Raw genomic sequence first — 25,073 nt, 5'->3', positions numbered from 1 at the left:
AACATACATGTGCAGTGGGCACTCACCAGCCTGCACATGCGCCCAGTCTGCCTGGGAGCACCATGGCTGGGCGTTCCCAGCCAATCTTGAGGCTGCTTTGAGCAGTGTCAGGATTAGCGGAGGGCAGGCTGGGAGACTGTGCCTGCAGCAGGATGAAGGAGCAGAGCAGCGCAGGCCTGGCGAAGAGCAAGGTAAGTTTTTTCGAATTTAATAAATGAGTATGCAAATTAGGCTTATTATAATTGCCTACGTCAACCTACCTATAAGTCCCCAGTATATGGTAGGGCACCCCAGCATAGGTAGTGCTCCCGTAGGTGCCCTGCAGGGGTGCCCAGTGTCATTTTAAAGGCAGGCTTGCCTTAATAGCTGCTTTTAAATTAAAGTTGCATGCAAATCCGATTTTGGAATTAAAAGTACTTCCAAAGTCCTAAACTACCTTATTTTTCCATATGTCACCCCTAAGGTGTGCCCTATGTGCCCCTAGGGTTGGGTGCCATGTAACTATAAGCAGGGGCATTATAAAAAATTGTTTTATAAGCCCTGGTGAGGTAAAACAGGCACATTTGTTTTCCCCCCTTGTCGTGAAAGGCCTCCATAGGCTAGAATGGGGAGACTTTATTTTAATTTATAAAGTCCCCTTAGGTGTCAAGTTTGGTATCAAATTCATTGTTATAATAAATCCCACAACTTACAATTGTTGGATTGAATTTAACTTGTTCAGGTAAAGAGTTTTAAACTCTAGCTAAAAAGTTGCAAACTTCAGCCCTGTAGTGCTCTGCTCTGATTGGCCAGCCTCTGGCAGCCTGGTCACCTTGATGAGGTGTGAAGTAGCCTGGGCTGAAGACACAGGAATGTGCCTGGGGGGGGGGAACTTCCCTGGGCAGATGGAGATCCAGGAATGGGGGAGGGCTGCAAAACTGGCCTTCAAAAGCAGGGAAGGACATTTGGAGAAGCCCAGCACCTCCCTCACATCCAGCAACCCCAGACAATTAGGTGTCCTCTTGATGAGATTAGGAGAGGGCAGGAGAAGGGTGTGTTTAAGATTTTTAGCCACACCAGTGGGTGGGCTCAGCCAGCTGTAACCTCCAAAAATCAGTTTCAGCCATGATGGATTTTTGAGGAATGTTGCTCCCTGGAATTGATTTTTGCCATACTTCCCAGGAAGTAGTCATCACAGAGGGAAGGATCCTACACCTTATTGGAGAACCAGGACCCCATGTTTTTCACCCAAAAGCAAGGATAAAACTGCCAGACCTTCACACACACCTCAGATCGCTACCGGATCCCTACAGGAAGAACTACAGGAGAAGAAGGACTGCCCTGCTGGACCCCTGACCTGCACCTGGACACTGCACTCTGAGGGACTGCACCAGCTGAACACGTGGCCTTCACCACAAGAAGGACTTTGCCTGGCTTCAACTGGTTCAAGGAGGGACTCCCTGTTTGCTACAGGTGAAAAATTGCTAACCAGAGTCCTCTGAACCAACACCTGAAGAAACTGACCAGCTGACTACTATCCAGTGGCCAATTTGGAGTTTAAGCCAGGTGCATTCTGGGAGTTGTAGTCCGCACCCCTCAAGGAGCATCTCAGAGCTTCTGGAACCTAGGGGTGAGCTGTGGACCTCAAAAGAACCTTTAAAAGACCTTCTGGAAGAAAATCCAGAAGTTTGTAGAACTTTTGGAAAAAAGCTTCATAAAGGGACCGACCCGCCACAGCTACTCTAGCCGGTTTGCCTCATCCACGACCCTGCCTGATTTGCAGGTTCATCCTGGTGAAGAAAATCTCTGAAAAAGTGACTAAGTCCAAATGTAGAAAGTTGACCGGGACCTCCTAGGCAGTGTATCTGAAGAGGGTGCCTAAAACGTCGGATCAAGATGCAGGTTTGCCCCAGTCAAAGGATTTTTATCTCAAAAAATGACTATGTCCGAAGGTAAAAATCTCCACAGAGGGATCCCATGACGCGTATCCAAGGAAGAGTTCCAGGAGGTCGGATTGGACTGACGACTTGGTCCGGCTGTAGAAAATCTTCAGGAAAACGACTAAGTCCGGAGGTAAAATGTTGATCGAGGCCATCTGCGAGCTGTAGCCGAGCAGGGCTCCATCGCGGTCGGCCTTAAATGTTGACTTTGCCCCGGTCAAGGTGCAACCACATGACCAGATTTATGCTTTTCATTTCTAGGCGCTAGAAAACAGTATTTCTTTAAAAAATCATATCTCCGGTTCCCCTTATCCGATTTTATTATTTGTTGGTGTCATTGTAAAGATAAAAATATAATCTATGTTTTATAAATTGGTGTTGGATTTTTATTGTGTTTTGTGTTTCACATATTTACTGTTTTGTGATTTTTTTTTTTTTTACACGTTTGTCTCCTAAGTTAAGCCTTGTTGCTTGTTGCCAAACTACCAAGGGTTGAGCTAGGTTTAATTTATTGAGACCTAACTAGACCTGAATGGAGGTTAGTGGCCTATTGCTAAGTGTAGTTACTTACCTGCCCTTACCAATAATCTATTTTTCAACACAACCCTAAAAAGGAATGGAGAACCACATGGACCCTTTGTACCTTTCTTATAGCTCGCCTGATCATGCCTGATTGAGCACTGATTGCGAAGATAAGCACATTTACTTCTCATTGATGGAAGGTGTTGTTTAGTTTGCAAACAGCAGCTTGCTTATGTAATACTGCTAGACACTATGCAAGGAAGGCCTGACTCCTTCATTAGGAAGTATTATTTGATGCTTGCACCCATGAGGCTGTTAGTGAGTATGATTCTGTGGCCTTGCCGTTTACCTTAGTATCACCATTTAGACAGACTGAATGAGACCTTGAGAAGAAATGCACAATAAGTTTGATATGCTGGGATCACCGGCTTTCTACTGTTTCTTTGTATGCTCTAGCCAGTAGCAAAATATATAAATGCGGGCTGACTCCCCATGAGTCTTGTCCAATGAAGGGACAAAATAAAAGGACACCCTAAAAAACTATAGTGCTACGTTTTGAGATGGGGGAAGTTAGCACTGACTTTCTTGTGTATTCACAGAGTAAGCATGATAAAGACATCAGACTGTGCTTCATTGGTTACTTACAGGCGGTATTTACCTTTTGACATGGAAGGGCTTCTTGGGGGCTTGTTGGTCTATGGGCATGATTCTCGCTTTGGGTGCGAGAGTTCCCAGGTTCATCTCCTGGACAAGCCCTTTCTTCGGTGCTGCTTTAAAGTTGTTCTGACATTTGCTTTTCAAAGGCAAACTAATTTTTCTCTTTAAAGTAGTGGATGAATATTTGCAAGAATTTGATGGTTCAATCTAGCCCGCCCTGAGAAAATACTTATAGTTTTTCTATATGCTTTTTGTAAAAATGCTGGACTCGCATGGCATTGCCAAGCCTCCAGTGAAAGGTCCTGTGACTGGCCGTTGCTGGCAGGCCCCTCCAAGGAGGCGGCATGTGCTGACGCTGCCACCTATGACCCGGAATTAGACAATATGAAATCCAATCCTTCGGCACTTCCGGGGCCAAGATGGCAGAGTCAACGGATTCGCGCGCCCAGGGAGGAACAAATGGAGAACAACCCGGTGGTGAGAAAAAGAGCGGAGGGAGAAGAAACGAAGGCGGGTCGTTCCAGAGACGATCCCGGAATCAGACGGCTTCTAGAAACTGACGGACTGCAACCCGGAGGGATCGGCAGCTCCGACAGCGGCGCGGGAGGCGCCCTGCAGAGTAGCGTGGCCAAACCAGGTGCGTCAACACCTAAGGGAAACTTAAAGGAGGAAAGGGGGGAGATAGGGAATAATATAACGGGTGGTACTAGGGGAGGGGGGGGGGGGCGGGGGGTGTATAAAAGAAGACTACAGTCAGAAAGGGTACATAAGAGAATACAACAAAGTAAGCAGAGAAGAGGAAGTGCCTATGCGAGACCGAACACGTTAACAAGAGGACTGGGAGAGAGAGAAAAGGAACAGGAAGAAAAGGGGACCGGTAAAGACATAGAAGAAGGCAATACACAGAGGCTAAAGGGAAAGCAGAGCACCCAATATAACAGGAAGACCAGAAAAGAGAGATAGGAGGTAATTCCAGGAGCAGACACCGAGAGACAGATAAGATGAACAGAATACTGAGGGACAGACAATAACGGAATTGCACCAGAAATCCGAAAGAGGAAAAAGGAGTAAGATAGAAAATAGGAAAGAAGCTTACCGATACTTTATCTTGTCTCTTCCCACATGCACCTCCTGGGAGCCCTGAAAGTGAAGGAGGAAACAGAGAAGAACCCTGATGACCAACTAGTGCCAGAAGAAGAGTGAATAATACAGCTTATGAACAATTGTGTGCCAAACCACAACAACAAACTAAAAGAAATAATAAAACTCACCTGTACTCATACCCCGTTGTTTTCGTGTCCTCACTGACGTATTCCGTCACAGGTCCCTAATTCAAAACTGGGCAGATACAGTCCATCTATCATGTCTTTGATAAGTACTGTTTTTCCATGGACTTGTCCATGTGCCAGAAATGGTATCAGGCCGACTTCTGAGAAAATGAATGACATTAAAAATGATAAGGTGCTAAAAAGCATCTGTGTTCCTGTTTCTGTTTCACAAACCTTACTTTCAAGAGATGGCAACAATCGATTGATTGCTCACCTAGAAGAAGCATTAGCACAGAAAATTGTTGGAACCTACAGGCATGTTATTATAGTGGAGTGATTCTGGCTTTGGTTGCCAGAGGTCCTGGGCTCAAATCCTAGATGATTCTTCACAAGATGCTGGTGCATGGTTTTGTACATTTCAAATGTACAGTGATCGTGAGTGTTTTCTAAAAGTTACTGAATGTTAAACGTGTACACTGACATAAGGGGCTATGGCAGTGCCTGTATTTGTGAGTGACTGGGAGTGTAAGTAGAGTATAGAAGAGTGAGTGTGTATGTGAGACACTGTATAAATGAGCGAGTGGTTGCCTGAGTTTTTGTATGAATGGGCGAGTGGGTGTGTTATTTGGTATATGAGTAAGTGAGTGGCTGTGAGTATCTGTATGGGCGAGGGGTTTGGTATGTAACTAGCTGTAATGGTGTATGAGAGGGTGAATGAGTGGCTGTATGGGTGAGTGTATGGTTGCCTCAGTGGCTGTAAATTGTGAATGAAAGGGTACATGAGGGGCTTAATTAGAGATTGAGCAGGTACACAAGTGTCTGTGTTGGTGACTGATAAGGTACATGAGTACCTGTGTGGGTGCATGAATGGGTGTGTAAGTGGCTGTATGGATGAGTGAGTGTATGAGTGAGTATGAAAGTGTGAGATGTTTTATGGGAGGGTGTGTGGTTGTCTTAGTGACTATATCGGTGAGTCACATCATGTGTTAGGTTAGTACATGTATGAGTAAGTAAGCAGGTGTGTGAGTTACTGTATGCATGAGTGAGTGGCTGTATAAGTGACTATGGGTGAGTAAGTAGGTGTGTGAGTAGCTGTGTGGGTGTATAGTTGGCTGTGAAAGTATCTGCACGTCCGTGTGATTGGATGTGGATTTGTAAGTGTCTGCATGTCTGTGTGACTGGATGTGTGAGTGACTGTTTTTGTCAGTGAGTAGGTGAATGAGTGGCTGTATATGAGTGTTAGTGGTTCCATTAGTGGCTGTGTGGGTGGCTCTATGGTTCAAAGGCTAGGTGTGTGACTGTATGTTTGGCTCTTTGAATGGGTATGCCAGAGGTTGTATAGGAGTGGGTGTATGAGATATTACATGGGGGTTCAAGTGGGTGTGTGTGTGTGTGTGAGTGAGTTGTGGGTGATGTCATCAGTGATGTCACTGACCATGTCATGAGTGATGTAATATGTGAGGTCATAAGCAGTGCATTGTGGGGGCATAAGTTATAGTTAGGTCAGCTAACTATAAGTGCTGAAATTCTTTTGTATGCTTAACGTGTGAGCCTAACTATAACATCCCTGTAACCTTTGGTTTTGTTAGTGAATTTCTATGGTTTTTAGGTTTTATTTCCTAACTATAACATCCCTGTAACCGTTTGTTTTTAAAGTGAATTTTAGTATTTTTTGAAATTCTATTTCCTAATTAGAACCATCCTTATAATATATGTTTTGTAAGTGAATTGTAATGTTTTTGTCATTTTTTTATGTATACCTATGTTCTGTTACCAATATAATATATGTTTCTTTTGAACTAAACTTTAGTGTTATCCGGCCGTGAAAATGCCGGTGGATGGCGGTAAGGTGGCATTGCTGCCACCAGCAGCGCCATGCCAGTAGGCCACCAGCAGCCGTATTATGACCCATAATATGGCCTGGCGGTGTTCTGCTGGTGGATGCTGCTGGTGGCAGCAGCACCCCGTCCCGTCTACTGCCGGAGGACCCCCTGAACACAGGTGAGTGGATGCTCCGACAGGGGAGGGGGCAGGGGGTGTTGTGTGTGTGTGTGTGAATGTCTGTGTATCCTGCTGCATAATTCCAGTGGTCCTTAGAGGTCATTATGGTTCACAGTGGGTATTTACTGATATCATGTTTAAATAATATTTTGCTATGATTTTTGTATAGAGACTTGTTTGTAAATCAATGTTCAGCGTTTGTGGCAAGCCTGGATATCATTGTGATGTCAACTGTAATGACTGTGTGGTTTTCAAATAGTGCAAATTACATATATAGAGATATTGTATAGAGTAATTGTTAAAAGGGGTTTCCTATTATGATGTTTAAAGTTCTTTTCCTTTTGTATTAGTATTTTGTCAACGTATGTGGCTAAACTCGTGAAGTGCTGTCTCTGTCAGAAGATGCTCTCCAGAGGATCCAGCAAGAAGTACTCATGTGGTACTTCATTCATGGTATATCACCTACAATCTTACTGCTCTAACCAGTAAAAAAGAGCTAGAAAGGAGAGAGAATATGAAGGACCATCAAGATCATCTGCAAACACCAACTGCACCAGGACAGAGTCCCTGTAGAAGTAGAGATCCATATCTGAAATCAGCCGGATGGACTGAAGCAAAGTCATCTCTGCTGGCGAACAGTTACTTCAAGAGTATTGTGATGCATCAAAGCAGCACAAATGTAAAATATAATTTACAATTCCATGTTTTGTGGCCTTTTTTTTTTTTTTTTTTTTTTTTGCTGCTTGTTGAAGTTTTTCAGTCCTATGTTGCCATTTAGTTTGCAAACAAAAAAATAGAAAGTTATAAAAGCAGAAAAAAATACAAAAGATAAAAACTAAATCTTCTTAAAACCAAATTGTTTGGCTGAAAAAAAGAATGCATGATTACATGTAAATGTCCGTAAATAAGTACATTAGTGTGTGTGACTGGGTGCACTAGTGTCTGCATGTGTGAGCGATTGAGTGGATAAGAGTCTTTATGGGTGTGTCACTGGGTGAATCAGTCTCTGTATAGGTGAGTGATTAGGTGCATCAGCGTCTGTATGAATGTGTGGTTGGGTGCATCAGTGCGTGTATAGGTGAGTATTTGGGTGAATCAGTATGTGTTTTGGTGACTGATTGAGAGGATCAGTGTGTATGGGTAATTGAATAAGTATATTAGTATTGTATAGGTGATTTACTGAGTGCATGAGAGGTGTGTAGGTGACTGAATATGTGCATTAGTGCATGTGTGGGTGAGAGAGTCCATCAGTGGTTTATGAGTACCTGTGAGGGAGTGTGAGTGGTGCATGGGTGAGTGAGTACGAGTGCAGTATGGGTGTCTGAGTGGATGTATGGGTGAGTGACTGAATGATGTGTGGGCAAGTGAGTAACTGCATGAGTGTGGGTATGGGTGACAATGAGTTGTGAATGTGGTATTCACTGGGTGCATCAGTGTGTGAATGTTTGACTGATTGAGTTCATGAGTACTGAATGGGTGAGTGAGAGCATGAGTGCTATATTGGTGAGTGAATGAATGTATAAGTGGTGTATGTGTGAGTTACAGTGCACAAATGGTGCATGGGTGACTGTGTGTATGAGTGAGTGCATGTACGAGTGATGCATGGATCAGTGAAAGACTGTATGAGTGTATGTATGGGCGAGAGATTGAGTGTTTGAGTGCTGTATAGTTTACTGAGTGCTTAGGTTCATGTATGGGTGAGTAAGTGAGTGCTTGAGTGTATTTATAAAGGAGTGAATGCATGAATGGCTCTATTGGAGGCTGAGTGCACACATGACTGCATGTATGATTGAATGATTGTAAGAGTGGGCTATGGGTGAATGAATGACCGTATGACTGCATGTATAGGTGACTGACTTAAGTACATGGCTGGTGTATAGGTGACTCTTTGAGTGCATGCATGGCTGACTGAGAACATGAGTGGTGTATGGGTGATTCACTGAGTGTATGAGTGCATATATGGGCGAGTGAGTGCATAAGTAGTATATAGGAGATTGAATGAACATCTGAGTGAATGTATGGGTGATTGAGTGAGTATATGACTGCATGTATGGGCAAGTGAGTGACTGCATGAGTGGTGTATGGGTGATTGAGTGTATGAGTGCAAATATGGATGAGTGAATGTATGAGTGGTGTATAGGGTAGTGAGTGACTACAAGTGTGTGTGTGTGTGTGCGTGGTGTATGAGTGAGTGCATGAGGGCATGTATGAGTGAATGAATGAGCGGTGCATAAGTGATTGAGTTTATGAGTGCTTGCAAGGGTGAGTGAGTGTATGTGTGCATGTATAGGCAAGTGGGTTAGTGCATGAGTGCATGTATGGGTGAATGAGTGGTTTATGGGTTTTCAACTGAGTGCATGTATGGGTAAGGGAGTACATGAGTGCTGTATGGGTGATTGAGTATATGAGTGCATGTATGTGTGAATAACAGAGTGTGTGTGCATGTATGGGTGAGTGAGTGGGTGCATGAATAGCTGAGTGAGTAGGTCCATGAGTGGCTGTATGAGTGAGTGTAAGTGGTGTATGGGGGACTAAAAGAATGTATGAGTGTGTGTATGGGCGTGTGACTGCATGAGTGTAAGGGGGAGTGAGTGAGTGAGTGCTAGAGTGCATATATAAGTAAGTGAGCATATGAGTAGTGCACGGGTGATTGAGTGCAGGAAAGAGCCAATGAATTAGTGTATTAGTGGAGTATGAGTGGCTGAGTGAATGTATGAGTGTGTGTATGGGTGACTGAGCGTATGAGTGCATGTATGGGCACATGAGTGAATGCATGTATGAGTAAGAGAATGAGTGCATGAGTGATGTGTAGGTGATTGAGTGCATAAATGCATGTTTGGACAAGTGAGTGAGTGCATGGCTGGTTTATGGGTGAGTGGGTGAGTATATCAGTAGTGTGTAGGTGACTGAATAAAAGTATCCGTTGTGAATGTGTGATTGACTGGCTGCATGACTGTGTGAATGGGTGACTGAGTGAGTGCATGAGTGATGTAACAATGAGTGAGTGCATGAGTGCTCTGTGTGAGTGAATGAATGCATCAGCAGTGGATGAGTGAATGAATGAGTTAATGGGTGAATGCATGACGGCACAAATAGTGCATGGGTGACTCACTGTGTATGAGTGCATGTATGGGTGAGTGAGTGGTGCACGGTATATTGAGTGAGTTCATGTATGGCTGAGTGAATTACTGCATGAGTGGAGTATGTGTCTGACTGCATAAGAGAATGTGTGGATAAGTGAGTGAGGGTTTAGAGTGTGTATAGGTGCGATTGAATGAGTGCATAAGTACATGTTTGGGAGATTGACAAAATGTATGAGTGCATTTATCCGTAAGTGACAGTATGAGTGATGTATGGATGCCAAAGTGATTGATTGACTGAGTGCATTAGTGTGTGTACGGGTGATTGATTGGTTCCATGACTGGTGCATAGATAATTGAGAGCATGCACAGTGTATGAGTGAATAAGTGAGTGTATGAGTAGTGTATTGGTGACTTTATGTGACTGTTTCAATGAGCTATTAGTTGAATGATTCATTAAATTGTTGGGTACTTACCTGAAAGATGGTTGAATTAAACTTTAAGTTTTAGTATGAAATAGGCAAAAAAAGTAATAGAAAGCTCTAGCAAGATCATGTTTATGCCTAAATACAGTCTCCATGGTATCTGTCAGCAATATGTATGTGCTTCAAAAGTATTTTCAAAGTTCATGTCCAACTGCACTGACTGTTGGGCAAAAAAACAGAACATGCACATATGTTAGTATTTAGTCTCCACAGTTACACAAATATCTTAATTCTGAATGCATTACTGTAAGGCATTATTACAATGTAGTTAAAATATTAATTTCATTTTTTACAGTTTTCAGTTTTTATACTTCTTCACCATATAACAATGGTTTGTATAAGGCATCATCTTCAAACAGTGGGGGAAAAAACAATTTTAAAAAAAATCAAATCTGCAGGGTAAATCACTACAAAAGTGGCACCATGCATTGTACTCACTACATTTCTTTAATTAGTGGCTTTCTGTGTAGTCACTGCAGTAATCAACGCACACAGATTTTAATATTGTTTCTTGAATATTTGTATTTGGTACAATATCAGAAATAAAAGTGAAGTCGTTTTTCTAGTTTACAAGTGTTTCCAGAAAACACCATCCCTGGTAGACCAAATGATGTCTAAGGTGTTCACAATCCATGAATACAAAATCTCACTCGATAGTTTTTTTCCTCAATCAGGATGTAGACGTTTTGTTGGAGAAACAAAAGGGGATTTTTTTAAAGTTTTGAAGAAATGTTATTGTTTCATATTTGAGCTGCTGTAATTGCAGTATGTTTTTCCATTGTTACACTTTAACAAGAGAGTGTTGTATAGATTTAATGCATTACCTTAATCATAGAATATTAAAAGGACTGTTGACATTTTATAAGACAGTACCCTTAATAGGCCGAATAATGTCTAAAAAACAGATGAACCATGACAAGGAAACACTGAGCGACTTTTTTAAGCATGCTTTTACCTTTGAACTTTGGTTGAAGAAAGAGAAGATAGGAGTTTGGAAGTTTTTGAGTGGAAATTTTTGTTTGTATTTTAGGTTGATGTTGCATTCTGTCCATCCACTTTTACTTTTTAAATACATGGTGTAGTATCCAGAAGTTGTAGTAACTCCTTCATGAAAGCTTATAGCCAAAATAGTAAAAGTTATTTCTGAAAGTGATATTTGTACAGCTTTAAAGTTTGTAATTTGAGTTTCCAATTTGGAACCATCTGTTCTGCAGCATTGTTGCATTACTGTAAAGTATTTTCCTATTATATGCAGAAACACCATAGAGAGGTCAGATCTGCAGTTTGGGCATGTCATACTTTGATTAGCAGTTCTGTACAATTTCTCAAAAGGTACACTCTTACATTCTGGTAATGTTAAGTAGAGAAAACCTTCAGAGTTAATTTCAGTGCTAGATGTAACAGAGCAGTCTTCGCAGTCAAAATTACTGTCAATATTTTCTTCTTCTTTTTAGATTCCAAGCTTGACCATAATAAATTCCTGTGTGTCTTGTTGAGTGTTGAGAGTAAACGTCATTGATCCGGTACATATATCTAAAATATCTCGGATCCCTGAAGCAAAATTTATTACACTTCTATCATTCATTAAACGTTACAGCAAAATATATAGGGCCTTATTTATACTTTTTGGTGCAAAAGTGCACTAATGCAGTTTCGCACTGGCTTGCACCATTTTTTGCACGGAAACGCCTACTTTGCATCTCCTTAAGGCAAGGTAGGTCTCCACTTCCAAAACATGACTTTAACTCAAATATTTGGCGCTAGACGGGTCTAGCACCAAAGTATAAATATGGAGTTCGTTTTGCACCGAATTAGAGTTAAAAAAAAATGACGCTAATTCGGTACAAACAGAGTATAAATATGCCCCATAGTGCAGAAGACATTCTCTTATCTGAGTTTTGTTCAATTTGGTTTACTACATGAGTTAACCCCTTCGCTACCAGGCCTTTTCCCCCTCCTGTGCCAGGCCTTTTTTTGCCTATTTGGGGCAGTTCGCGCTTAGGCCCTCATAACTTTTTGTCCACATAAGCTAACCAAGCCAAATTTGCGTCCTTTTTTTCCAACATCCTAGGGATTCTAGAGGTACCCAGACTTTGTGGGTTCCCCTGAAGGAGGCCAAGAAATTGGCCAAAATACAGTGAAAATTTCGTTTTTTTCAAAAAAATTGGAAAAAGTGGCTGCAGAAGAAGGCTTGTGGTTTTTCCCCTGAAAATGGCATCAACAAAGGGTTTGCGGTGCTAAACTCAGCAGCTTCCCAGCTTTCAGGAACAGGCAGACTTGAATCAGAAAACCCAATTTTTCAACACAATTTTGGCATTTTACTGGGGCATACCCCATTTGTGCATTTTTTTGTGCTTTCAGCCTCCTTCCAGTCAGTGACAGGAATGGTCATGAAACCAATGCTGGATCCCAGAAACCTAAACATTTCTGAAAAGTAGACAACATTCTGAATTCAGCAAGGGGTCATTTGTGTAGATCCTACAAGGGTTTCCTACAGAAAATAACAGCTGAAAAAGAAAAATATTGAAATTGAGGTGAAAAAACCATCAATTTTTCTCTACATTTTACTCTAACTTTTCCCTGCAATGTCAGATTATCGAAAGCAATATACCGTTACGTCTGCTGGACTCCTCTGGTTGCGGGGATATATAGGGTTTGTAGGTTCATCAAGAACCCGAGGAACCCAGAGCCAATAAATGAGCTGCACCCTGCAGTGCGTTTTCATTCTATACCGGGTATACAGCAATTCATTTGCTGAAATATAAGTAGTAAAAAATTGCTATCAAGAAAACCTTTGCATTTCCAAAAAGGGCACAAGATAAGGTGTTGAGGAGCAGTGGTTATTTGCACATCTCTGAATTCCGGGGTGACCATAGTTGCACGTGAATTACAGGGAATTTCTCAAATAGATGTCTTTTTTACACACACTCCTATATTTGGAAGGAAAAAATGTAGAGAAAGACAAGGGGCAATAGTACTTGTTTTGCTAATCTATGTTCCCCCAAGTCTCCCGATAAAAATGGTACCTCACTTGTGTGGGTAGGCCTAGCGCCCGCGACAGGATAGGCCCCAAAACACAACGTGGACACATCACAGAAAACAGAGCTGTTTTTAGCAAAGTGACTACCTGTAGATTTTGGCCTCTAGCTCAGCCGCCACCTAGGGAAACCTACCAAACCTGTGCATTTCTGAAAACTAGAGACCTAGGGGAATCCAAGGAGGGGTGACTTGTGTGGCTCGGACCAGGTTCTGTTACCCAGAATCCTTTGCAACCCTCAAAATTTGGCTAAAAAAACACATGTTCCTCACATTTCTGTGGCAGAAAGTTCTGGAATCTGAGAGGAGCCACAAATTTCCTTCCACCCAGCGTTCCCCCACGTCTCCCGATAAAAATGATACCTCACTTGTGTGGGTAGGCCTAGCGCCCGCGACAGGATATGCCCCAAAACACAACGTGGACATATCACAGAAAACAGAGCTGTTTTTAGCAAAGTGACTACCTGTAGGTTTTGGCCTCTAGCTCAGCCGCCACCTAGGGAAACCTACCAAACCTGTGCATTTCTGAAAACTAGAGACCTAGGGGAATCCACGGAGGGGTGACTTGCGGGGCTCGGACCAGGTTCTGTTACCCAGAATCCTTTGCAAACCTCAAAATTTGGCTAAAAAAACACATGTTCCTCACATTTCTGTGGCAGAAAGTTCTGGAATCTGAGAGGAGCCACAAATTTCCTTCCACCCAGCGTTCCCCCACGTCTCCCGATAAAAATGATACCTCACTTGTGTGGGTAGGCCTAGCGCCCGCGACAGGATATGCCCCAAAACACAACGTGGACATATCACAGAAAACAGAGCTGTTTTTAGCAAAGTGACTACCTGTAGATTTTGGCCTCTAGCTCAGCCGCCACCTAGGGAAACCTACCAAACCTGTGCATTTCTGAAAACTAGAGACCTAGGGGAATCCACGGAGGGGTGACTTGCGGGGCTCGGACCAGGTTCTGTTACCCAGAATCCTTTGCAAACCACAAGATTTGGCTAAAAAAATACATGTTCCTCACATTTCTGTGGCAGAAAGTTCTGAAATCTGAGAGGAGCCACAAATTTCCTTCCACCCAGCGTTCCCCCACGTCTCCCGATAAAAATGATACCTCACTTGTGTGGGTAGGCCTAGCGCCCGCGACAGGATATGCCCCAAAACACAACGTGGACATATCACAGAAAACAGAGCTGTTTTTAGCAAAGTGACTACCTGTAGATTTTGGCCTCTAGCTCAGCCGCCACCTAGGGAAACCTACCAAACCTGTGCATTTCTGAAAACTAGAGACCTAGGGGAATCCAAGGAGGGGTGACTTGTGTGGCTCGGACCAGGTTCTGTTACCCAGAATCCTTTGCAAACCTCAAAATTTGGCTAAAAAAACACATGTTCCTCACATTTCTGTGGCAGAAAGTTCTGGAATCTGAAAGGAGCCACAAATTTCCTTCCACCCAGCGTTCCCCCACGTCTCCCGATAAAAATGATACCTCACTTGTGTGGGTAGGCCTAGCGCCCGCGACAGGATATGCCCCAAAACACAACGTGGACATATCACAGAAAACAGAGCTGTTTTTAGCAAAGTGACTACCTGTAGATTTTGGCCTCTAGCTCAGCCGGCACCTAGGGAAACCTACCAAACCTGTGCATTTCTGAAAACTAGAGACCTAGGGGAATCCAAGGAGGGGTGACTTGCGGGGCTCGGACCAGGTTCTGTTACCCAGAATCCTTTGCAAACCTCAAGATTTGGCTAAAAAAACACATGTTCCTCACATTTCTGTGGCAGAAAGTTCTGGAATCTGAGAGGAGCCACAAATTTCCTTCCACCCAGCGTTCCCCCACGTCTCCCGATAAAAATGATACCTCACTTGTGTGGGTAGGCCTAGCGCCCGCGACAGGATATGCCCCAAAACACAACGTGGACATATCACAGAAAACAGAGCTGTTTTTAGCAAAGTGACTACCTGTTGATTTTGGCCTCTAGCTCAGCCGCCACCTAGGGAAACCTACCAAACCTGTGCATTTCTGAAAACTAGAGACCTAGGGGAATCCAAGGAGGGGTGACTTGTGTGGCTCGGACCAGGTTCTGTTACCCAGAATCCTTTGCAAACCTCAAAATTTGGCTAAAAAAACACATGTTCCTCACATTTCTGTGGCAGAAAGTTCTGGAATCTGAGAGGAGCCACAAATTTCCTTCCACCCAGCGTTCCCCCACGTCTCCCGATAAAAATGATACCTCACTTGTGTGGGTAGGCCTAGCGCCCGCGACAGGATATGCCCCAAAACACAACGTGGACATATCACAGAAAACAGAGCTGTTTTTAGCAAAGTGACTACCTGTAGATTTTGGCCTCTAGCTCAGCCGGCACCTAGGGAAACCTACCAAACCTGTCCATTTCTGAAAACTAGAGACCTAGGGGAATCCAAGGAGGGGTGACTTGTGTGGCTCGGACCAGGTTCTGTTACCCAGAATCCTTTGCAAACCTCAAAATTTGGCTAAAAAAACACATGTTCCTCACATTTCTGTGGCAGAAAGTTCTGGAATCTGAGAGGAGCCACAAATTTCCTTCCACCCAGCGTTCCCCCACGTCTCCCGATAAAAATGATACCTCACTTGTGTGGGTAGGCCTAGCGCCCGCGACAGAATATGCCCCAAAACACAACGTGGACATATCACAGAAAACAGAGCTGTTTTTAGCAAAGTGACTACCTGTAGATTTTGGCCTCTAGCTCAGCCGGCACCTAGGGAAACCTACCAAACCTGTGCATTTCTGAAAACTAGAGACCTAGGAGAATCCAAGGAGGGGTGACTTGTGTGGCTCGGACCAGGATCTGTTACCCAGAATCCTTTGCAAACCTCAAAATTTGGCAAAAAAAACACATGTTCCTCACATTTCTGTGGCAGAAAGTTCTGGAATCTGAGAGGAGCCACAAATTTCCTTCCACCCAGCGTTCCCCCACGACTCCCGATAAAAATGATACCTCACTTGTGTGGGTAGGCCTAGCGCCCGCGACAGGATATGCCCCAAAACACAACGTGGACATATCACAGAAAACAGAGCTGTTTTTAGCAAAGTGACTACCTGTAGATTTTGGCCTCTAGCTCAGCCGGCACCTAGGGAAACCTACCAAACCTGTGCATTTCTGAAAACTAGAGACCTAGGGGAATCCAAGGAGGGGTGACTTGTGTGGCTCGGACCAGGTTCTGTTACCCAGAATCCTTTGCAAACCTCAAAATTTGGCTAAAAAACACATGTTCCTCACATTTCTGTGGCAGAAAGTTCTGGAATCTGAGAGGAGCCACAAATTTCCTTCCACCCAGCGTTCCCCCACGTCTCCCGATAAAAATGATACCTCACTTGTGTGGGTAGGCCTAGCGCCCGCGACAGGATATGCCCCAAAACACAACGTGGACACATCACAGAAAACAGAGCTGTTTTTTCGCAAAGTGACTACCTGTAGATTTTGGCCTCTAGCTCAGCCGCCACCTAGGGAAACCTACCAAACCTGTACATTTCTGAAAACTAGTGACCTAGGGGAATCCAAGGAGGGGTGACTTGCGGGGCTCGGACCAGGTTCTGTTACCCAGAATCCTTTGCAAACCTCAAAATGTGGCAAAAAAAACACATGTTCCTCACATTTCTGTGGCAGAAAGTTCTGGAATCTGAGAGGAGCCACAAATTTCCTTCCACCCAGCGTTCCCCCAAGTCTCCCGATAAAAATGATACCTCACTTGCGTGGGTAGGACTAGCGCCCACGAAAGGAAAGGGCCCAAAACACAACGTGGACACATCACATTTTTTTTATGAAAAGCAGTGCCTACCTGTGGATTTTGGCCTGTAGCTCAGCCCGCACCTGGGGAAACCTAGCAAACCAGTGCATTTTTGAAAACTAGAAACCCAGGGGAATCCAAGATGGGGTGACTTGCGGGGCTCTGACCAGGTTATGTTACCCAGAATCCTTTGCAAACATCAAAATGTGGCCCAAAAAACACTTTTTCCTCTCATTTCGGTGACAGAAAGTTCTGGAATCTGAGAGGAGCCACAAATTTCCTTCCACCCAGCGTTCCCCTAAGTCTCTCGATAAAAATGGTGCCTCACTTCTGTGGGTAGGCCTAGCGCCCACGAAAGGAAATGGCCCAAAACACAACATGGACACAACATATTTTTTCACAGAAAACAGAGGTGTTTTTTGCAACCCTCAAAATTTTGCTAAAAAAACACATGTTCCTCACATTTCTGTGGCAGAAAGTTCTGGAATCTGAGAGGAGCCACAAATTTCCTTCCACCCAGCGTTCCCCCACGTCTCCCGATAAAAATGATACCTCACTTGTGTAGGTAGGCCTAGCGCCCGCGACAGGATATGCCCCAAAACACAACGTGGACATATCACAGAAAACAGAGCTGTTTTTAGCAAAGTGACTACCTGTAGATTTTGGCCTCTAGCTCAGCCGGCACCTAGGGAAACCTACCAAACCTGTGCATTTCTGAAAACTAGAGACCTAGGGGAATCCAAGGAGGGGTGACTTGTGTGGCTCGGACCAGGTTCTGTTACCCAGAATCCTTTGCAAACCTCAAAATGTGGCTAAAAAAACACATGTTCCTCACATTTCTGTGGCAGAAAGTTCTGGAATCTGAGAGGAGCCACAAATTTCCTTCCACCCAGCGTTCCCCCAAGTCTCCCGATAAAAATGATACCTCACTTGCGTGGGTAGGACTAGCGCCCACGAAAGGAAAGGGCCCAAAACACAACGTGGACACATCACATTTTTTTTATAAAAAGCAGTGCCTACCTGTGGATTTTGGCCTGTAGCTCAGCCCGCACCTGGGGAAACCTAGCAAACCAGCGCATTTTTGAAAACTAGAAACCCAGGGGAATCCAAGATGGGGTGACTTGCGAGGCTCTGACCAGGTTATGTTACCCAGAATCCTTTGCAAACATCAAAATGTGGCCCAAAAAACACTTTTTCCTCTCATTTCGGTGACAGAAAGTTCTGGAATCTGAGAGGAGCCACAAATTTCCTTCCACCCAGCGTTCCCCTAAGTCTCTCGATAAAAATGGTGCCTCACTTCTGTGGGTAGGCCTAGCGCCCACGAAAGGAAATGGCCCAAAACACAACATGGACACAACATATTTTTTCACAGAAAACAGAGGTGTTTTTTGCAACCCTCAAAATTTGGCTAAAAAAACACATGTTCCTCACATTTCTGTGGCAGAAAGTTCTGGAATCTGAGAGGAGCCACAAATTTCCTTCCACCCAGCGTTCCCCCACGTCTCCCGATAAAAATGATACCTCACTTGTGTAGGTAGGCCTAGCGCCCGCGACAGGATATGCCCCAAAACACAACGTGGACATATCACAGAAAACAGAGCTGTTTTTAGCAAAGTGACTACCTGTAGATTTTGGCCTCTAGCTCAGCCGCCACCTAGGGAAACCTACCAAACCTGTGCATTTCTGAAAACTAGAGACCTAGAGGAATCCACGGAGGTATGACTTGCGGGGCTCGGACCAGGTTCTGTTACCCAGAATCCTTTGCAAACCTCAAAATTTGGCTAAAAAAACACATGTTCCTCACATTTCTGTGGCAGAAAGTTCTGGAATCTGAGAGGAGCCACAAATTTCCTTCCACCCAGCGTTCCCCCACGTCTCCCGATAAAAATGATACCTCACTTGTGTGGGTAGGCCTAGCGCCCGCGACAGGATATGCCCCAAAACACAACGTGGACATATCACAGAAAACAGAGCTGTTTTTAGCAAAGTGACTACCTGTAGATTTTGGCCTCTAGCTCAGCCGCCACCTAGGGGAACCTACCAAACCTGTGCATTTCTGAAAACTAGAGACCTAGGGGAATCCACGGAGGGGTGACTTGCGGGGCTCGGACCAGGTTCTGTTACCCAGAATCCTTTGCAAACCACAAGATTTGGCTAAAAAAATACATGTTCCTCACATTTCTGTGGCAGAAAGTTCTGAAATCTGAGAGGAGCCACAAATTTCCTTCCACCCAGCGTTCCCCCACGTCTCCCGATAAAAATGATACCTCACTTGTGTGGGTAGGCCTAGCGCCCGCGACAGGATATGCCCCAAAACACAACGTGGACATATCACAGAAAACAGAGCTGTTTTTAGCAAAGTGACTACCTGTAGATTTTGGCCTCTAGCTCAGCCGCCACCTAGGGAAACCTACCAAACCTGTGCATTTCTGAAAACTAGAGACCTAGGGGAATCCAAGGAGGGGTGACTTGTGTGGCTCGGACCAGGTTCTGTTACCCAGAATCCTTTGCAAACCTCAAAATTTGGCTAAAAAAACACATGTTCCTCACATTTCTGTGGCAGAAAGTTCTGGAATCTGAAAGGAGCCACAAATTTCCTTCCACCCAGCGTTCCCCCACGTCTCCCGATAAAAATGATACCTCACTTGTGTGGGTAGGCCTAGCGCCCGCGACAGGATATGCCCCAAAACACAACGTGGACATATCACAGAAAACAGAGCTGTTTTTAGCAAAGTGACTACCTGTAGATTTTGGCCTCTAGCTCAGCCGGCACCTAGGGAAACCTACCAAACCTGTGCATTTCTGAAAACTAGAGACCTAGGGGAATCCAAGGAGGGGTGACTTGCGGGGCTCGGACCAGGTTCTGTTACCCAGAATCCTTTGCAAACCTCAAGATTTGGCTAAAAAAACACATGTTCCTCACATTTCTGTGGCAGAAAGTTCTGGAATCTGAGAGGAGCCACAAATTTCCTTCCACCCAGCGTTCCCCCACGTCTCCCGATAAAAATGATACCTCACTTGTGTGGGTAGGCCTAGCGCCCGCGACAGGATATGCCCCAAAACACAACGTGGACATATCACAGAAAACAGAGCTGTTTTTAGCAAAGTGACTACCTGTAGATTTTGGCCTCTAGCTCAGCCGCCACCTAGGGAAACCTACCAAACCTGTGCATTTCTGAAAACTAGAGACCTAGGGGAATCCAAGGAGGGGTGACTTGTGTGGCTCGGACCAGGTTCTGTTACCCAGAATCCTTTGCAAACCTCAAAATTTGGCTAAAAAAACACATGTTCCTCACATTTCTGTGGCAGAAAGTTCTGGAATCTGAAAGGAGCCACAAATTTCCTTCCACCCAGCGTTCCCCCACGTCTCCCGATAAAAATGATACCTCACTTGTGTGGGTAGGCCTAGCGCCCGCGACAGGATATGCCCCAAAACACAACGTGGACATATCACAGAAAACAGAGCTGTTTTTAGCAAAGTGACTACCTGTAGATTTTGGCCTCTAGCTCAGCCGCCACCTAGGGAAACCTACCAAACCTGTGCATTTCTGAAAACTAGAGACCTAGAGGAATCCACGGAGGGGTGACTTGCGGGGCTCGGACCAGGTTCTGTTACCCAGAATCCTTTGCAAACCTCAAAATTTGGCTAAAAAAACACATGTTCCTCACATTTCTGTGGCAGAAAGTTCTGGAATCTGAGAGGAGCCACAAATTTCCTTCCACCCAGCGTTCCCCCACGTCTCCCGATAAAAATGATACCTCACTTGTGTGGGTAGGCCTAGCGCCCGCGACAGGATATGCCCCAAAACACAACGTGGACATATCACAGAAAACAGAGCTGTTTTTAGCAAAGTGACTACCTGTAGATTTTGGCCTCTAGCTCAGCCGCCACCTAGGGAAACCTACCAAACCTGTGCATTTCTGAAAACTAGAGAACTAGGGGAATCCACGGAGGGGTGACTTGCGGGGCTCGGACCAGGTTCTGTTACCCAGAATCCTTTGCAAACCTCAAGATTTGGCTAAAAAAACACATGTTCCTCACATTTCTGTGGCAGAAAGTTCTGGAATCTGAGAGGAGCCACAAATTTCCTTCCACCCAGCGTTCCCCCACGTCTCCCGATAAAAATGATACCTCACTTGTGTGGGTAGGCCTAGCGCCCGCGACAGGATATGCCCCAAAACACAACGTGGACACATCACAGAAAACAGAGCTGTTTTTTCGCAAAGTGACTACCTGTAGATTTTGGCCTCTAGCTCAGCCGCCACCTAGGGAAACCTACCAAACCTGTACATTTCTGAAAACTAGTGACCTAGGGGAATCCAAGGAGGGGTGACTTGCGGGGCTCGGACCAGGTTCTGTTACCCAGAATCCTTTGCAAACCTCAAAATGTGGCTAAAAAAACACATGTTCCTCACATTTCTGTGGCAGAAAGTTCTGGAATCTGAGAGGAGCCACAAATTTCCTTCCACCCAGCGTTCCCCCAAGTCTCCCGATAAAAATGATACCTCACTTGCGTGGGTAGGACTAGCGCCCACGAAAGGAAAGGGCCCAAAACACAACGTGGACACATCACATTTTTTTTATAAAAAGCAGTGCCTACCTGTGGATTTTGGCCTGTAGCTCAGCCCGCACCTGGGGAAACCTAGCAAACCAGCGCATTTTTGAAAACTAGAAACCCAGGGGAATCCAAGATGGGGTGACTTGCGGGGCTCTGACCAGGTTATGTTACCCAGAATCCTTTGCAAACCTCAAAATTTGGCTAAAAAAACACATGTTCCTCACATTTCTGTGGCAGAAAGTTCTGGAATCTGAGAGGAGCCACAAATTTCCTTCCACCCAGCGTTCCCCCACGTCTCCCGATAAAAATGATACCTCACTTGTGTGGCTAGGCCTAGCGCCCGCGACAGAATATGCCCCAAAACACAACGTGGACATATCACAGAAAACAGAGCTGTTTTTAGCAAAGTGACTACCTGTAGATTTTGGCCTCTAGCTCAGCCGGCACCTAGGGAAACCTACCAAACCTGTGCATTTCTGAAAACTAGAGACCTAGCGGAATCCAAGGAGGGGTGACTTGTGTGGCTCGGACCAGGATCTGTTACCCAGAATCCTTTGCAAACCTCAAAATTTGGCAAAAAAAACACATGTTCCTCACATTTCTGTGGCAGAAAGTTCTGGAATCTGAGAGGAGCCACAAATTTCCTTCCACCCAGCGTTCCCCCACGTCTCCCGATAAAAATGATACCTCACTTGTGTGGGTAGGCCTAGCGCCCGCGACAGGATATGCCCCAAAACACAACGTGGACATATCACAGAAAACAGAGCTGTTTTTAGCAAAGTGACTACCTGTAGATTTTGGCCTCTAGCTCAGCCGGCACCTAGGGAAACCTACCAAACCTGTGCATTTCTGAAAACTAGAGACCTAGGGGAATCCAAGGAGGGGTGACTTGTGTGGCTCGGACCAGGTTCTGTTACCCAGAATCCTTTGCAAACCTCAAAATTTGGCTAAAAAAACACATGTTCCTCACATTTCTGTGGCAGAAAGTTCTGGAATCTGAGAGGAGCCACAAATTTCCTTCCACCCAGCGTTCCCCCACGTCTCCCGATAAAAATGATACCTCACTTGTGTGGGTAGGCCTAGCGCCCGCGACAGGATATGCCCCAAAACACAACGTGGACACATCACAGAAAACAGAGCTGTTTTTTCGCAAAGTGACTACCTGTAGATTTTGGCCTCTAGCTCAGCCGCCACCTAGGGAAACCTACCAAACCTGTACATTTCTGAAAACTAGTGACCTAGGGGAATCCAAGGAGGGGTGACTTGCGGGGCTCGGACCAGGTTCTGTTACCCAGAATCCTTTGCAAACCTCAAAATGTGGCTAAAAAAACACATGTTCCTCACATTTCTGTGGCAGAAAGTTCTGGAATCTGAGAGGAGCCACAAATTTCCTTCCACCCAGCGTTCCCCCAAGTCTCCCGATAAAAATGATACCTCACTTGCGTGGGTAGGACTAGCGCCCACGAAAGGAAAGGGCCCAAAACACAACGTGGACACATCACATTTTTTTTATAAAAAGCAGTGCCTACCTGTGGATTTTGGCCTGTAGCTCAGCCCGCACCTGGGGAAACCTAGCAAACCAGCGCATTTTTGAAAACTAGAAACCCAGGGGAATCCAAGATGGGGTGACTTGCGGGGCTCTGACCAGGTTATGTTACCCAGAATCCTTTGCAAACATCAAAATGTGGCCCAAAAAACACTTTTTCCTCTCATTTCGGTGACAGAAAGTTCTGGAATCTGAGAGGAGCCACAAATTTCCTTCCATCCAGCGTTCCCCTAAGTCTCTCGATAAAAATGGTGCCTCACTTCTGTGGGTAGGCCTAGCGCCCACGAAAGGAAATGGCCCAAAACACAACATGGACACAACATATTTTTTCACAGAAAACAGAGGTGTTTTTTGCAACCCTCAAAATTTGGCTAAAAAAACACATGTTCCTCACATTTCTGTGGCAGAAAGTTCTGGAATCTGAGAGGAGCCACAAATTTCCTTCCACCCAGCGTTCCCCCACGTCTCCCGATAAAAATGATACCTCACTTGTGTAGGTAGGCCTAGCGCCCGCGACAGGATATGCCCCAAAACACAACGTGGACATATCACAGAAAACAGAGCTGTTTTTAGCAAAGTGACTACCTGTAGATTTTGGCCTCTAGCTCAGCCGGCACCTAGGGAAACCTACCAAACCTGTGCATTTCTGAAAACTAGAGACCTAGGGGAATCCAAGGAGGGGTGACTTGTGTGGCTCGGACCAGGTTCTGTTACCCAGAATCCTTTGCAAACCTCAAAATTTGGCTAAAAAAACACATGTTCCTCACATTTCTGTGGCAGAAAGTTCTGGAATCTGAGAGGAGCCACAAATTTCCTTCCACCCAGCGTTCCCCCACGTCTCCCGATAAAAATGATACCTCACTTGTGTGGGTAGGCCTAGCGCCCGCGACAGGATATGCCCCAAAACACAACGTGGACACATCACAGAAAACAGAGCTGTTTTTAGCAAAGTGACTACCTGTAGATTTTGGCCTCTAGCTCAGCCGCCACCTAGGGAAACCTACCAAACCTGTGCATTTCTGAAAACTAGAGACCAAGGGGAATCCAAGGAGGGGTGACTTGTGTGGCTCGGACCAGGTTCTGTTACCCAGAATCCTTTGCAAACCTCAAAATTTGGCTAAAAAAAACACATGTTCCTCACATTTCTGTGGCAGAAAGTTCTGGAATCTGAGAGGAGCCACAAATTTCCTTCCACCCAGCGTTCCCCCACGTCTCCCGATAAAAATGATACCTCACTTGTGTGGGTAGGCCTAGCGCCCGCGACAGGATATGCCCCAAAACACAACGTGGACACATCACAGAAAACAGAGCTGTTTTTAGCAAAGTGACTACCTGTAGATTTTGGCCTCTAGCTCAGCCGCCACCTAGGGAAACCTACCAAACCTGTGCATTTCTGAAAACTAGAGACCAAGGGGAATCCAAGGAGGGGTGACTTGTGTGGCTCGGACCAGGTTCTGTTACCCAGAATCCTTTGCAAACCTCAAAATTTGGCTAAAAAAAACACATGTTCCTCACATTTCTGTGGCAGAAAGTTCTGGAATCTGAGAGGAGCCACAAATTTCCTTCCACCCAGCGTTCCCCCACGTCTCCCGATAAAAATGATACCTCACTTGTGTGGGTAGGCCTAGCGCCCGCGACAGGATATGCCCCAAAACACAACGTGGACATATCACAGAAAACAGAGCTGTTTTTAGCAAAGTGACTACCTGTAGATTTTGGCCTCTAGCTCAGCCGGCACCTAGGGAAACCTACCAAACCTGTGCATTTCTGAAAACTAGAGACCTAGGGGAATCCAAGGAGGGGTGACTTGTGTGGCTCGGACCAGGTTCTGTTACCCAGAATCCTTTGCAAACCTCAAAATTTGGCTAAAAAAACACATGTTCCTCACATTTCTGTGGCAGAAAGTTCTGGAATCTGAGAGGAACCACAAATTTCCTTCCACCCAGCGTTCCCCCACGTCTCCCGATAAAAATGATACCTCACTTGTGTGGGTAGGCCTAGCGCCCGCGACAGGATATGCCCCAAAACACAACGTGGACATATCACAGAAAACAGAGCTGTTTTTAGCAAAGTGACTACCTGTAGATTTTGGCCTCTAGCTCAGCCGGCACCTAGGGAAACCTACCAAACCTGTGCATTTCTGAAAACTAGAGACCTAGGGGAATCCAAGGAGGGGTGACTTGTGTGGCTCGGACCAGGTTCTGTTACCCAGAATCCTTTGCAAACCTCAAAATTT

This window comes from Pleurodeles waltl, chromosome 8 (assembly GCF_031143425.1).
Source record: "Pleurodeles waltl isolate 20211129_DDA chromosome 8, aPleWal1.hap1.20221129, whole genome shotgun sequence".
Taxonomy (NCBI): domain Eukaryota; kingdom Metazoa; phylum Chordata; class Amphibia; order Caudata; family Salamandridae; genus Pleurodeles; species Pleurodeles waltl.
This window is presented reverse-complemented; position numbering follows the sequence as displayed.